The sequence below is a fragment of the Galeopterus variegatus genome, unplaced genomic scaffold (assembly GCF_000696425.1).
Source record: "Galeopterus variegatus unplaced genomic scaffold, G_variegatus-3.0.2 Scaffold1321, whole genome shotgun sequence".
Lineage (NCBI taxonomy): Eukaryota > Metazoa > Chordata > Mammalia > Dermoptera > Cynocephalidae > Galeopterus > Galeopterus variegatus.
In genome coordinates this window covers 328,634-344,758 of record NW_007727432.1, presented here as the reverse complement: position 1 = coordinate 344,758, position 16,125 = coordinate 328,634, and positions in this window count along the sequence as shown.

Sequence of the window (16,125 nt, the reverse complement as noted above, 5' to 3'; positions counted from 1 at the left end):
GTGATACAAGACAGTCCAATAAGTGTCAATCCCAGGGATTTTTTGCTAAGATTATTGAGAAAGACAAGGTCTTTTTCCATCAGAATTACTATACTCACAGGGTGCAGCCCTAGAGTTGCCAGTGGACATTTTACTACTACATGAGTCAACCTTGCTGAGGATGAAAACAGAGTAAAACTGGATGGAGAGAGGCAGATTGCTGATGACATTATTTGAATACCTGAATTCAGACTCCCACCATGGGCTTTTTTTGTTACACAAACCAGTTAAATTCATGTTTGTTCATTCATTCTCATTCTCATATTCTCACTCTCTCTCTCTCTCTCTCTCTCACCATGTGATCTGCTTGTACCCACTGGCTGCCTGCCACTTTCTGCCATGAGTAGAAGCAGCCTGAAGCCCGTGCCAGGTGCAGCTGTCCCAGAATTGTGAGCCAAATAAACCTCTGTTCTTTATAAATTACCCACAGTAAATAACTGGGTGGCTGCATGTGGTATACCAAAGCTTTTTAAAAACTATTTTATTAGATTTACTTCTTTTGGTAGACTTTCCTTTTCTTTAGAACTTCCTGAAGTCATGTGGTCACCCAAGGTGGATACCCAGTCCTTGGTCCAGCTGACTAACCTCCTCTGGACAGCTTCCTCAGCTTTTGAAACAAGACCAAAGAAAGAAAAATCCCAAGATCTCAAGGGTGATCCTTTGGGTGCCATTTGACTAAGAAGATCCACACCAGGGCTGTCTCCAGATGTCATACTTGGGCTAATAGTCATAGCACTTAGAGCAAGCCCAAGGCCTTGATGGCAAATTGTTTCCTGCAAAAAGGGCAGTGCTGCTGGGGATGTGTCCCTCAAGAATCTGGGAACCCCACCTCTTTGTCGAAAGAGGCCCACTTGTCCCATGGACCTGTTGGGGAACAAAAGGAAACTATCATAGTCTGTTCAGGCTGCTATAACAAAATGCCATACACTGGGTAGTTTATATAAAACAAAATTTTAATTTTCACAGTTTTAGAGGCTGGAAAGTCCAAGTTTAAAGTACCAGAATATTTAGTGTCTGGTAAGGGCCTACTTCCTGGCTCATAGATGGCACCTTCTTGCTGTGTCCTCTCATGATGGAAGGGGCAAGTGAGCTTTCTGGGGTGTCTTTTATAAGGACACTAATCCCATTTATGAGAGCTCCACCCTCATGACCTAATCACCTCCTAAAGGCACCACCTCCAAATACCATCACATTGGGGGTTAGGTTTTAACATATGAATTTGTGGGAGACATAAAAATTCGGTCTATAGGAGGGACTAATGCATCATGCTAGAAGACCTCACACACATCATGCTGTGGGGAGGACAAAGTGATGTTGGGCTGAATGTGAAGGAAAACCACAAACACACTGGGTGGAAAGGCTGTCTAGGACCAGTCTCTGCTGTCATCAAGCTAACAATCTTCATGTCACGTTTTAAAGGCCTGCTTCTTTTGCTCGAATTCTCTCTCTGGCCTCTGGGTCTGCATAAACTCAGCCTCCTTGTTTGGTTTCTTTCAATGACAGCACAGACTCCTCCTGAAAATAAGAAAGGATACATACTCAGAATACACAGAGGAAAGTTGAGGGACACGCACTTTGTTATGAATTAGAGCTTTCTTTTATGTCATCTCCTACTCTAGAGATCTGAGTATATGTTTGCCTGGGCTACTTTTCCCTAAGCATTCTGCAACACAGTTTCTATCTCTTGGACTCCACTTATAAAAAGTAGAAGAAAGCCACAGGTCATCTTGCTTCACTACTCTTAAGTTAGATGATCCAAGAGATTTCAAGAGAACTAACCTTTTAACCTTTTCAACATTATTTCTCCATGCACCTATCTACCCCATAGTTGGGTATTTTAACCTTAAGCATTCTATAATTTTGCCCTTAGTTCTTATTCATTAAGGTGGTATGAAGAGGTAAAAAGTTAAGCCTTGATCCTCCCTCTTCCAGGGGGTGGAGAATATAACTGACACTTGCTCTAAACATCTTGTTTTCTTTCTTGGCGTAATAACCAATCATATGATCAAACATGGGTGTTTCTTTTACTATTAAGGGAGGTTAGTAGATTATCAAAATCCTATCTACCCTTTGAAACTTGTATTTACAATCTTTGCCATTGCTTTTATGTATCTTCCTGAGACCTAGAACATAAATCTCACAAGAATGGAAATTTTTACCCTTTGTTTACAGATGGATCCCAAGGGGCCTGGCACATAGTATGCACTCAATAAATGTGTTGACCTGGAAAATGAGTAGTTTAACACTAAATTTAATTCAATTGGACTTTATTGAATATTTATGTTTCTATGAATTGATTGCCCCTAGAAGCCATGGAAATACATCAAGAAATTATTTACCTCAAGTCCAAAGCATATATTAAAAAGCCACCCCTTAATTCTGTTTTCTCTTTCAAATTATACATAGTTATGTTGTCCAGACTTACCAGAGTGCTATATATAATGTGTTCAAGTAACACACACACTGCCAGTGATGTGCCATTTCAAAATTTAGCCTTTCTGTAAAATACGGGATTGCAAAGTCTATCCCTTTGTCAACTTAATCTTTTGTTTGAAACTTAAAGTTCTAACAGAATGAATCTCCCTAAAGATGAGTCAACTTAATAATCAAAATGCACAAATAAATAAATAAATAAAATATGAAACTAAGTGAATACCTTCTCAAAAATGTGTAGGAAGCACCATCCTCTCCCATGTTTTGCTCATTTCATTGTCCCAGTCAAGGGATAGTAACATGTTGTAGTCTATGGTAAACTCATGAACCTCTTAAACACCTCTGAGGTTGAATTACTACCACCCTAAATCTCTCGTGATTTCATTTCAAGTGTTACAGTTAAACATTAGGAGACAAAAATATTACTCTATGCCTGCACCCACAAAAGTCAAAAAACTTAGCAATAGCCAATACCTAATTGTGACCACACCAATACCTTAATTTAGGTACTTACTCCTCCATAGAAAACATTTCCCAGGCAAAAGCAATGCACCTAGAATCAAATACACACTTTATAATCTAGACTTCTGTTACCAGCATGCACCATAACAAATATTGAGATGTTATCTGGGATGAAGTGGAAAAATGGTCAGATGGGAAGTTTCTTAGGACAAATAGCACATTACATTGGCTGACTGAGAAGGGAACATACCCAAGAACAAGTATAAGACCCTGGTTTTAGCTTTAAATATATAAAGACACTAAATACGGGTGTGAATTTTGTGATTAGTATATAACAAACAACAACTCTCCTGTTCCTCAAAAATTTAAAATTAGAGCTAACATATGATCTAGCAATCCCACTACTGGGCATTTATCCAAAGGAAATGAAATCAGTGTGTCGAAGAGATATGTGCACTCCCATGTTCATTACAGCATAATGGACAATAGCCGCGATGTAGGATCAACCTGAGTGTTCATCAATAGATGAATGAGTAAGGAAATTGTGATATATTTACAAAAGAGTATTATTCAGCCATAAAGAAGAAGGAATTCCTGCCGTTTGTGATGATGCTGATAAACCTGGAGGACGTTATGCTTGCTAATTGAAATAAGCTAGACACAGAAAGAGAAATACTGCATTATCTCACTTATATGTGGGACATAAAAAAGTCAAATTCATAAAAGCAAGGAGTAGGGCCGGCCTGTGGCTCACTCGGGACAGTGTGGTGTTGATAACACCAAGGCCACGGGTTCGGATCCCATATAGGGATGGCCGGTTAGCTCATTGGGTGAGCGTGGTGCTGACAACACCAAGTCAAGGGTTAAGATCCCCTTACCGGTCATCTTTAAAAAAAAAAAAAAAAAAAAAGCAAGGAGTAGAATGGTGGTTACCAGGGGTGGGGGTGTGGAGGAAATGGAGAGATGCTTGTCAAAGGGTGTAAAGTTTCAGTTATGTAGGATGAATAAATTATAGCGAGCTAATGTGCAGCATGGTGACTACAGTTAATATTATATTGTATACCTGAAATTGCTAAGAGAGTAGATCTTATGTGTTCTCATCACATAAGAAAGGTAACTATGTTAACAGATGATATGTTAATTAGCTTGACTGTAGTAAACAGTTCATTATGTATATGTATATCAGAACATCACAGTGTACACCTTAAATATATACAATTCTATATATTAAAAAAAGTAAAAAAAAAAAAAAAAAAACCCAGCAACTCTCTCAACTTGGTCATCTGTAGAAGAAAACATCCATAGCAGCACTCCCACACCACCCAGAGGTAGAATGCACAGATTTGCCATTGGATGAGGATGGGTCATTTAACCTTCTATGATAGGCTTATCCTGAAGATCAGAACGCTTCTGTTTTCCTGGATTTTAGTGAAAAGTAATTTTGTTGACAAAATAAAAATTTAACGAAAAAATAAAAATAAATAAAAATTAAAAAAAGTAATTTTGTATATGTTACCTGCTAAAATACATTCAAGTCATGGAAAGAGTCTAAGTTGGCCACTACAGAAAGTATCATAAATACCTTGGATACAAAAATTTAGAATAACTCATCACTCTTATGAAGATCCATTTCAATTAGACTTTATTGAATATATTGTGAAAAAAATATATCACAGAAAAAAAGGACAGTTGATCCAGCTGGTATCTCTGTCAGGACCTCTGTAGTTAAATGATTCCAACACACGTTGTAGTGGATTGAATTATGTCCCCCCAAAACTCCCTGAAGCTTGAATTGTGTCCCCCAAGTTTTATGTATTAGAAACTTGGCCCCCACTGTGACTGTTAAGAGTCTGGGAAATCCTATTATGGGAATTGAAAGGTGGAGCCTTGAAGAGGTGATTGAATTGTAGGACGATGCAATAGTGAATGGATTAAAAACAGTGATCAGCGGCATGGTTCTGAGGGCTTTAAAAGAGGAGAGTCTGTCTCTCTCTCTCTCTGCTCTCTCTGCTTCCACCATCTTGCAATGTGAGAGCCCTGGGTAGTGTCACCACTACCAGATGGACTTTGGACTGCCCAGTCTCATAAACTGTAAGCAATAAATTTCATTTTTCTTTATAAATCACCCAGTTCCAGGTATTTTGTTATAGCAATGCAAAATGGACTAATATATACACGTTATCTCAGGTGTCTTCTTTACCAGGTTTGGAGTTCCACAGGACGACAGCCCCTCAGTTCCCATTGTCCAGAGTTCAGCACCTGTGAACAAATATAATTGAAAACAATTTATCATCAAGTCCTTGGCCTTACCCTGAGTGTTATGACTGTTGGCACTGTGTGGCACCTGAAAACAGCCCTGGTGTGGGTCTCCCTAGTCAGATGGTACCCAAAGGGCTCCCTTAAGACCCTGAGATTTTGCTCCCTCTGGCCTTGCTCCAAAAACTAAGGAAGCTGTCCAAAGAAAGGTAAGTAAGCTTAGCTCAAGGGCTGCATTAAAAGATTATAGCACAGGTACATATTGGTTAGGGAGTCTCCACCCTGGGTGATCACATGACTTCAGGTGGTACCAGAGAAAAGGAAAATCTACCAAGGGTTGGGGGGTGAGGATAATTGTGATCACCACCATACATTGGAGAAAATATATCTCTTCAAACTATCTGCTTTCTGTTTGGTACTTCAGACACCCATCTCCTTGCAAAACTTTAGAAATTTGCAGTATTGCGATGTAAGCCCACACCCCAGTCATTACATCTTCCTTGAAATTTTCTACTTACCCATAAATTTGATTCCACATTTTTCAAACCTTTTAATTCCCATGTTTTCTATGAAATCTGTGCTTCAGGGCATCCCAGAGTTGAACTGACAGTGGTCTTTTCAGAGTAATACAGACCTCTAATATGCAGCATAGCCCACAGTAGTAAATGGCTACTCTCAAAGCAGTCTATTGCCTTGCATTCACCATTGTGCTAATCTCCTACCCTTCGTCACCTATTCCTAGCAAGATATCAAGATATTTTTATGTCTGGGCCACAGGTGCAGTTGCTTTCTCCTCTGGAATTCTGTGCTAACAAATGATTTATTTACACTGTGACTACATCAATGAGAGAAACTTTAAGCACATAGTCTTGGTTTGTCCTATTTGATAATAACTGAAGCGTCCCCTTATTTTAATTTTTTCATTACCTCTGCCCAGCTCTCCTTTTGAGGTACTCCTGCAGTGCTGTCTATCCCAGATCATGCTAAGCCTGCCTGTATTTCAGGATGCTGGAGAGGGCCCTCTCCAGACTTGGAAGAAGAGTGTTCCTAAGACAATAGGTCAATCAGGGAAGTACATGCACTTTTGCTATGCTTAGAGAGAAGAATGGCATTTAACGGAGAAGATTTACAGACTTTTAAATGGGACTTCTTTTGTCACAATTTCAGTCAAAATCCCAAAGCCGAAGATAGTAAGAGTGAACTACCTTTCCACACACACATTCTAAGAAAAGCGTCAAGCAGCTTCTGTTAGACGCCCATTCCAAGGCTTTCTAACAGATATTTAAACTGCTCCTGTGAACCTCACCCCATTCCCACCCCAGCTGAGTTATATGGGAGAAATATGCTGAATTAAATTAATTCATAGGGATAGTGAGTGGTAGAGAGATTGGGGATTTTTTCCCACAGTCTGGTTGTTGCCCTAGACTAGAGACAGGGGAAATGGAAAGAAAGACCCTGCATCCTGATTCTTGGCAGTGTGGGTAGTGAGGTGTCATGACCCCAGAAAGAAAATGGCTATGGGTGTGTGTCTGCAATATGACCACAAGAAACACCGTAAAATATACCAGTGTCCCAGATGTGAAATAGAAACAATAGCAAGACTACCATGTCCCAAGCAGGCACTCTGCTGGGTTCTATGAGTCACCAAATAGGGACAGTAGCAACAAGACAGTGACAACTTATGTGAATTTACAAACAAAAACCAGATGGCTCCACCTTTCCCTCTCTCCAATGCCTTGGTACTATGTAAGAGCTCACTTGAAGAAGTATAAGTTACTCATACTGATTACTGGGTGGATTTAGACTTGAAGAAAGATGACACAAATTTTATTGGAGGTAATAGGGAGAAGAAGAACATAGCAGGGGCTCCAGATACATTTTGAGTATTATCAAGAGAATTGGTGGGGCTGGAAAGGATATTATTCTAGGGTCTAAGGATTCTTCTGAGAAAGAATTATATGAGAAGAATCAAGGTTTAACAAACTCAGTGATTCAATGGAAATAGACCAGTTTTTGAGGACAAAGGGGAGGTAGACTTTGAGTATAGTGTGGTGTATATCAGGTTGAATTTTAGTGTAGTCCTCAAAGACTTAAGTCTGAATTCTTTAGCAAAGAGGTTGCAGTAAACAGAATAAATCTCCATAAAACACCGAAAGCCAAAGAATCAGCAGCATTGGTGCCAACAGCTTTGGCAGTAATATGATGCACTACCTCTGATGCAGTATCAATACTTGAAGTTCAGGCATCTGCAGCATTGTCGCAAAGAGGGATTCAGCATCTGTAATGTTGCTTTGGTCCCACAAGGAGTTTACACATTGGTATTGTCAGTGAAAGCATCAGTATTCTGAAGCCAAAGCCAACTGTGAAGAGCAGCAGCAAAAGACATCTTTAAGTAGATAGGAACAAAAATACACCAAAATCCTATAGAATGAGATTGTTGCAAGAGCTACAAGCTGGGTAAATTAGCCAAGAAGCTCACATTAAGATCCTATACGGCTGATATCAGTGCATTCCAGCTACATTTCACTATCCTAGTCAAGGCAAGGAAGAAACAGGGGCAAGGGTGACAAAAAAGCTACTAACTGGACAAATACCTCTGCCTTGGGTTAAATGTCCCCCAAAACTTAGCCCCCACTGTGACAGTGTAAAAGAGGATGGGAAATCCTATTATGGTAATTGAAAGGTGGAGCCTTGAAGAAGATTAGATTGTAGGACTATGCCTAGTGAACGGATTAATAATGGTGGTCAGAGGTGTAGTTCTGAGGGCTTTAAAAATAGAGTGAATGAGGAGGTTAGTCTCTGCTCTCTCTGCTCTGCCATTTTTGCAATGTGATACCCTGAGTCACTGAAGCCACCACCAAAGAAAGCTTTCACTAGATGTCTTCCTTGGACTTTGGACTTCCTAGCCTCTGAAACTGTAAGCAATAAATTTCGTTTTCTTTATAAAATACTCAGTTCTGTGAATTTTGTTATAAGCAACAGAAATGGACTAATACAATCCCTGAAATTGAATATTAGTGAAACACTAATATTATTGCAAATTAATATCTTCAAGTTGCATAGTGCTTTTAAATTTATTAAAATACTTTTATTCATATTGCTGGAATTTGATTAAGCCTCACAACAGCCTTCAGACGTTGGCAGAGTCAAATTGGAGGAGCTGTTAATTTCAGTATTTTCCTGGGTTTCCCAACTAAAATGTGCTAGAGTTAAGAATGCATTCGTATATTCTAAATAAATGGATGCTTTGTTTTGCTCTTTCTCTTGACTACTGAACTGATATTCTGTTGAGTAATGTTTAAGTTCATTCTCATATTCATTCATTTCATGAATATTTAGTACACGATTCCTATGTACATAAACAGATTTTGGATATTAGTCAGCTATTGATCATTATTTATAATATATAATTTTGTGAAAACTTAGGTTATATGCATTTTAATAGTTGGTGGTTATTTCCATTTTACTAATTCCCTTTATTCTGTTACACTTTCACATGTTACTCAACTCAAACCCTTTGGTGCTACTAACCTATTTTCATAGTGATAATGATTAATAAGTTTAAGGCCGGCCTGTGACTCACTTGGGAGAGTGTGGTGCTGACAACACCAAGTCAAGGGTTAAGATCCCCTTACCAATCATCTTTTAAAAAAAAAAAGTTATTCATGCAGTTTCTCCTTTGGTAGGATATTATTATTTCTCCCCCACTCCCCACAAAAAGGAAATCAATCAATCAATAAGCACCGATATGGTGTCGGGTATGACAATATCAGAGCAGAGGAGCACTGGGAAACTTAAAGGAGAGTAAAAAGGAATTTGACCAGTGCACTTTTACCACTCCTGTGAGGAAAGGAGAGACCAATAAAACAACTTGCTTTTTTAACATTACAATTTGGTATTGTATTACCTTAAGCTAAGTGTTCACGTAGAAAATACTGAAGGACTCCCATTTCAGAAAGTCTGTGGACAAAGATCAACTTTGCTCATTGCTTAAGTGACTAGTACCTTCAGTTCTGTAGTTAGCAGAAATAACGTTATTGAGATATCTGAAACCTGACAACACTGCCAACATGACTGATAAAAGAGTTTCACATTAAAGGGCCTTCACTCCCAGGCACTGCTTTCATTGACATTATTGCTGCACTGGCTGATGACATATAGATATGGAATATTATTTTTTCAAACCAAAAATTGGGACAGATGGTCTATCAAAAATTTTTTTTCTGGGCCGGCCCGGTGGCGCACTGCTATAGTGCGCTGCTTGGGAAGTGCAGTGGCGCTCCCGCTGAGGGTTCGGATCCCACATACAGACCGGTTCCCGCTCACTGGCTGAGCGAGGCACGGGAGCAACACCGAGGGTTGCGATCCCATTGCCGGTCCTGGTCCGGTGCGGGGGCGACACTGAGGGTTGCGATCCATTGCCGGTCACGAAAAAAGACAAAAAGGGAAAAAAAAAATTTTTTTTTCTGATTTGTTAATGAACATTCTTAGTAATGAATTAGAATTAAACCACATTTAGTCATACATTCATGTTTCCTTTATTTAAAATAGTAAAATATTGGAACTATTCCAGAAATACCCACATGTATTTTTTTTTCCTTTTTGTCTTTTTTACTGACCAGTAACGGGATCGTAACCCTTGGTGTCGCGCCCGTACCGGGGACCGGCAACGGGATCGCAACCCTCGGTGTTGCGCCCGCACCGCACTCAGCCAGTGAGCGGGAACCGGCCTCCACATGGGATCCAAACCCTCGGCGGGAGCGCTGCCGCGCTCCCAAGCGGCGCACTATCCAGTGCGCCACCGGGCCGGCCCCCCACATGTATTTTTAAACTTATTTTTGCAATTAATATGTTGATAACTATTTCAGCTGTACTTCAACTAGCACCATAGAATCCCTCAAGCCCTTGCCCTTCCATGCTATCTGCCCTGCCACCACACCCAAACATTTGTTTTACTTGTATCTGCTGAGTTTTGCTATAGAAAGTTGGCTCCACTACAAATGTATGCCATTTAACCTCAATTTGGCCTTCGAATTCCTTATTCATCCCTATGTTGATGTCCCTCAGCAGCTGTTTAAAATTGTTTTATTTTTCATAATCTCTGAATCCTAAAGGATAAAATCAAAAGAAGGAAACAAAACAATTTTTTAAAAGGTATGATTTATAAAAATTTCCCTGAAAAAGAGGAAATTGACTTAGCCAAATCAACAACCACAGAGACATATTCTAGTAAAATTACTGGACTTTAAGAGGAAAAAATTTTAGTAAAAGGACCAAAATGACGTATAAAAGAAAGAAAACCAGATTATCATAGACTTTGACAAATCTTTATGCTAGCAAAAAAATGGAATAGCATATTTAACAGGCTCAAAGAAAGAATATGTGAGCCAAAGATTTTATATCCAGTTTAATTTTCAAATAAAAAGGCCACAACACAAAATTACAACTAGATAGGAAAAATAAGTTCTAGTGGTGTACAGTAATGCTAGGCATCTATAATTAACAATCATTTATTGTATGTTCTCAAATGACTAGAAGAGAGGAGCTCAAATATTCTCATCACAAAGATGTGATAAATTTTTGCCATGATGAATTTGCTAGCTACCCTGGTTTGATCATTACACACTGTATACATGTATTGAAATATAACTCTGTACCCCATAAATATGTATAATCAATTCTTTTCACTTAAAAAATTCCTTAAAAAGAAGAAAATAGATGTGAAGATTTATTCTAGGTGTCAACTTGATGAGATTAAGGAATGCTGAGAAACCTGGTAAAGCTATCTTTTTAGGTGTGTTCATGAGGGTGTTTCCAGAAGAGATTAGCATGAGATACTGAGTGGACTGGGTGGGAAAGACCCATGCTCAACATGAATGGGAACCATCCAATCTGTTGGGGGCCCGGAAAGAACAAAAAACAGAGAAAAAAAGGCAAATCTCTCTCCATCTGCTGGAGCTGGGACACACTTTTCTCTCCTATCATGGACATCAGAGCTTGAGACTCTTCAGCTTTTGGGTTCCAGGACACCATCATCTTCCCTGGTTTTGAGACCTTTGGAATTAGACTGAGCCACACTACCGGTATTCCATTTGCAGACAGCCTATGACGGGATTTCTCTTCATAATCATAAATCTCCTTTCATATATTTATATATGTTTCATATGTTTCATATAGTTATAACATATCCTATTGGTTCTGTCTGTCTGGAGAACCCTGACTAATAAAATAGACATTAGGTAAAAACTAAGGAAACTGACTTTAGTTAATAATAATGCATTGGTATTGGTTTATTAATTACAATAAATGTACTATATTAATGTAAGATATTAATAATAGGGGAAACTGGGTAAGGAGTATTAAAAAATATTTTATGACACTTGTAAATAAAATAAAATAAGAAGGCCACAGACAAATTTATCAACATGTGAGTACTCAGGAAATATTCTTTTGACAAGTCCTTTTTTATTTTAGAGAATGGGCTCCTAACAACCAAAACATCTAGAGAGACATCACCAACCTAAAGACTGACGGTATTGATGAATAATGGCAGCTAACATCACAGAAAAGAGAGGAAAACAAACATCATGTACCTCCAAATAGGATACACCATCACCTATCAAGCAAGGAGAAAAAAAAAAACTCAACCCAAATCTGATCTGGCCTGTAGCACTAACTACCAATTGATAGGAAGTGCAGGACAGAGCAACATACTAACTACAACAGGAGATACCATCAATCAAAAGCAAGACTGTGGGAAGGTTTTAGAGGACAAGACATCTTTTCTTCAACAAATTAAAAAAAAGAAAAAAAGATGGAGGAACTCTTTAGATAAAAAGAGACTTATGGAGGGTGAAACATAGCTAAAGCAGTGCTTCGGCATAAACATCTGAGTGATAAAACTGTAAAGAAAATAAAGAAGTGATTACCATAAAGGTCAGGGCAGTGATTACTTTTGAAGAGAGGGAAGGGATTGTAATTAGGATGAACGAATAGCAAAATTCTGTTTTTTAACCTAGGTGTGGTTACCAGAGTGTTTGCTTTGTTTTATGGAGTTTCTTATATCTGTTAGATTTCACTATAAAAAATATTTTTTAAAATGCTACATGTTGTTTTATGTTGATTATCTTTTCATTTTACAGCAGGAAGACATTAATATCCAGCCTCAAAACACACAATTTCCCAGCAGGGACATAGTGGGACAGGTCCAGCATGGTCTAGTTGCATAGGAAATAAAAGACAATTCAGGGACTTTTCAGAATGCTGAAAAAAAAGAGAAAAAGAAGAGAGAGAGAGAGAGAAGAAAAAAAATCATAAAACATATTCCCTTGCTTTTGTCCACTAGAAGTCTCATGACTTTCATTATTTCTATTATATGTACAGTTTCCTCATGCTTTTAACAAAGTAAACAACAGAGACTGTTTAAGAAAGCAGTATGCACAAAAACTTAGCCAAATACAGCCAGTTAACGCCATTGCCTACCAGAGACCAAAGCCAACAAAAGCCCCACCTAGAAAACTTCTAATAGCTCACTAAATCTTAAGTTTCCAACTGTATAGTTGTGTTTATACTACCAGTTATCACCAGTGCCTATAGAAGACCGAAGCCAACAAAATCAATAACTGTGTCTGGAAATTTCATAATATCTTAGTAAACTTTAAGGTTGTAATGTTACAGCTGTACTTTTAAGTTCAATCCACATGAATAATGGAAAGAAAAGTGACATGGAAGTGAGGTTTCGGCTAGCTCCATCTACACCCTTAATCAAATCACTTAAAACTTTGAGCCTACCCCCTCAGAGGATGAGAGTGATATCAAAATTTTCTTCAAGCTCTGTATCTTTAAGTCTTTAACTAATTGGTTTTGAGTGGCATTATCTTTCTATGGACTTAGAAGATAAAGCTTAAATGGTCTTCGCAATGAGTTAACTGTAGTTGAAAAATACTCTAAGAACCAGGTTAAGATATAATAGCACTTTAAGAAATACTCTTAAATACAAGTTTTGTATAAATATATAATCACTGGAATTCCAAGGAGCTGCTCTTCCTGTGATTGTTTTTTCCGAGCATAGTTATGGAGATAGAATGAGATATTGTTCTCTAAATAGAGTTGGAAAAGCATTGACTTGCTTAATAATAAAAGGCTTAACTAAGAAGTATTTTTTTTTAAGTGTTAAACCAGAATTCCATTTCAGATCAATTTCAGGGCCAGATTTTTATCCTGATCTTAATAAGGCACCTCTGGAAATAATAATGTTTATACTCAAAATATGATTAGTATCATCATTTCTAGAAAAGTATTGAAGGCAAAAATGCTTCCTAGTGGGGGGGAAAAAACCTCTGGATTGAAAATGCTTACTAATTGCTAATCGGCATTATTAGTTTTCCAAACTCACCCTCCCACCACCACGAGAAAAGCCTAGAGCACAACATGGCTGAGCCCACTCTGAATTCTCTCCTTTAGTGCATTGCACCTTCCATTTCATGGGAGTGTACTCCTCAGAACAATGAAGCACAATACCTAATTCCCTCTAACTACTAAGATCATTGGAATAAACTCGACTTACCTTTTGATGTCTTGACCATCTGAAGAAAGGCTTCAGTTTTCAATTCGCCTTCTGATCCTTTTGTTGCTGCTTTCAATTAGGGGTGGGGGTGGGGAGTTCCAGAGTTCACTGGCATTTCTCTTACAAAGTTCAGCAATCCAGCCTTCAAGATCTCTGCCTCTATGTTGCTAGCCTTACAGATTGTGATGGGCTGGCCACTATGTGCATGCACTTCTATCCACTTGAAGACCTGATCAGTGATTCCTGACTACCTGGAATTCCCTAAGCTCTCCTAGCTGCTCATGTTTCTCTCCACTGTAAACTGCCTTGTTCACAATCTGGATTCCCTGGCTGTACAGTTGCCCACTTTCTTTTCCACTAAGAAAGCAGATTTGCCCTCTATTGTAGCTGGAATTTCCTATCCACTGACGGATTTCTTATTTGCTCCACCACTGTAATGGAGTTTCCTGCCCACTTTAGCTGTCCACTTTCTTTTCCTATGATCCAAGATAACTGACTGTTGCCACTATTCTAGAGTTCTCCGCCCACTCTGAGACAAGACTTCCACCACTTCTGTTATAGCTTGCCTCCACCCTGCCCCAGGACACTCCTCTTGCTAGGACACTCTCTCATATTCCTACCTGTTCTTCACCAAAATTGCACTTTGGGACAAATACCAATGCTGGTCACATCCACGTAGTCTTTTCAATAAACCTGTGGTATATAACGCAGCTTATCTGGCTATATACTTGGTGGTGACCTTTGTCCCCTTCTTTCTTCAGATAAGCATTTGCTTATATGAATCAGAAAACACTAATAATTAGTCTAGAAACAAACATCGCTGTAAATAATTTGGGATGAGACATTTTTTCCCCTCTTCCTTCAAATCGGCATTTACTTATATTGATCAGTCCCCACAACTAACTTTTCCAGGATCCTATATCACTGGCATTAATTTTCGTGTTGGCATCTGTCCCCCTTCTTCTTCAATAAGCTTTTCCTTATAAGGATTAGACAACACAAATAGTCTACAAACATTGCTTCGTGTAATTTGGGGAGTGGCTTTTTTCCCTCTCCTTCAGATGAGGGATTACTTATATGGATTAGATCCCTGACTAATTTTTTAATTAGTCTAGAATCTAATATCACTGGGATTAATTTTGGTGGTTCTTGCTCTTCCTTCAAATAAGAATTTACTTCTATGGATCAGACAATTCAGACAACCAGTAGAGAACTTACCGGATGTAATTTTGGCAATGACTTTTTAATCCCTTCTTCTTTCAGATAAGTACATAAGTATATTAGCCAGACCTCACAGCTCTCTCATTCAGGATCAAATATTACTGGAATTAATTTCAGTGCTCACCTAGAGCCTCAGCTTTCCCCTGGGCTTTGGTTTTGTTTATCAGTTCCTTTGCCCGGTCTCAACATCAAACCTGCCCTTTTTCTAGTCTCATTCTCATTCTTTCCCTTTAGTCCTCCATTTCCCTTCTCTTCCCCATAAGAACAGAAGATTTTTCAACTTGGCCTCTATAAATTCCTTGATTATCTGGTTTAAGGAGTGTCCAAGGCTTACACGCTCTAACCTTGGACCTGGATGTACAGAGTCTATATGCAAAAATAAAAAAGAGAGAGAAAGAATAAGCAAAAGGAGAGCAAGATAGTACAAAGAAGATGGTCTTATAATGTAGCTTACAGTCAGAAAGAGCTGAAGAGTGCCAGCTGTGATACAGCAGACAAAGAAATTCCACGTAATAAAAGCACTTGATTCACCGTCTGTTTAGTACATTGAGACTCGTGATCATATATCATAATCAGTCTCTCCCTGTCTTAGATTGTTTGTGTTCCTATAACAAGATACCTGAGACTGGGCAATTTATAAAGAACAAAAATTTATTTTCTCAAAGTTCTGGAGGCTGGAAAATCCAAGATCAAAAGTGCCAGCAGGTTCTGTTGTCTGGTGAGGGCTGCTCTCTGCTTCCAGATGGCGCATTGGTTGCTGCATTCTCCTAAGGGAAGGAATGGAATGCTGCGTCCTCACATGGCAAAAGGTGGAAGGGCAAGAGATCCAAATGCTGTGCGAAGCCTCTTTTTTAAGGGCCTTAAAAAAGGGAGGAGCCCTCATGACCTGATTACCTTGAAGGCCCCACTTCTTAATACCGTCACATTAGCCATTGAGTTTCAACACCTGAATTTTAGGGAAGACACATTCAAACAATATCAGTCCCCATCCAGAGACAGCTTCTGATAGGCTCTGCCTTTTATCACATAGCTTTTCTTCCAGACAGTTCTGTCTTTATCCCTCCCCTGTCAGAGAAACACCCGGGGGGGGGGGGGGCCTTGGTTTAATTTTTCCTTAACCAAAACAAACTTACCCCCCCCCCCCCCCC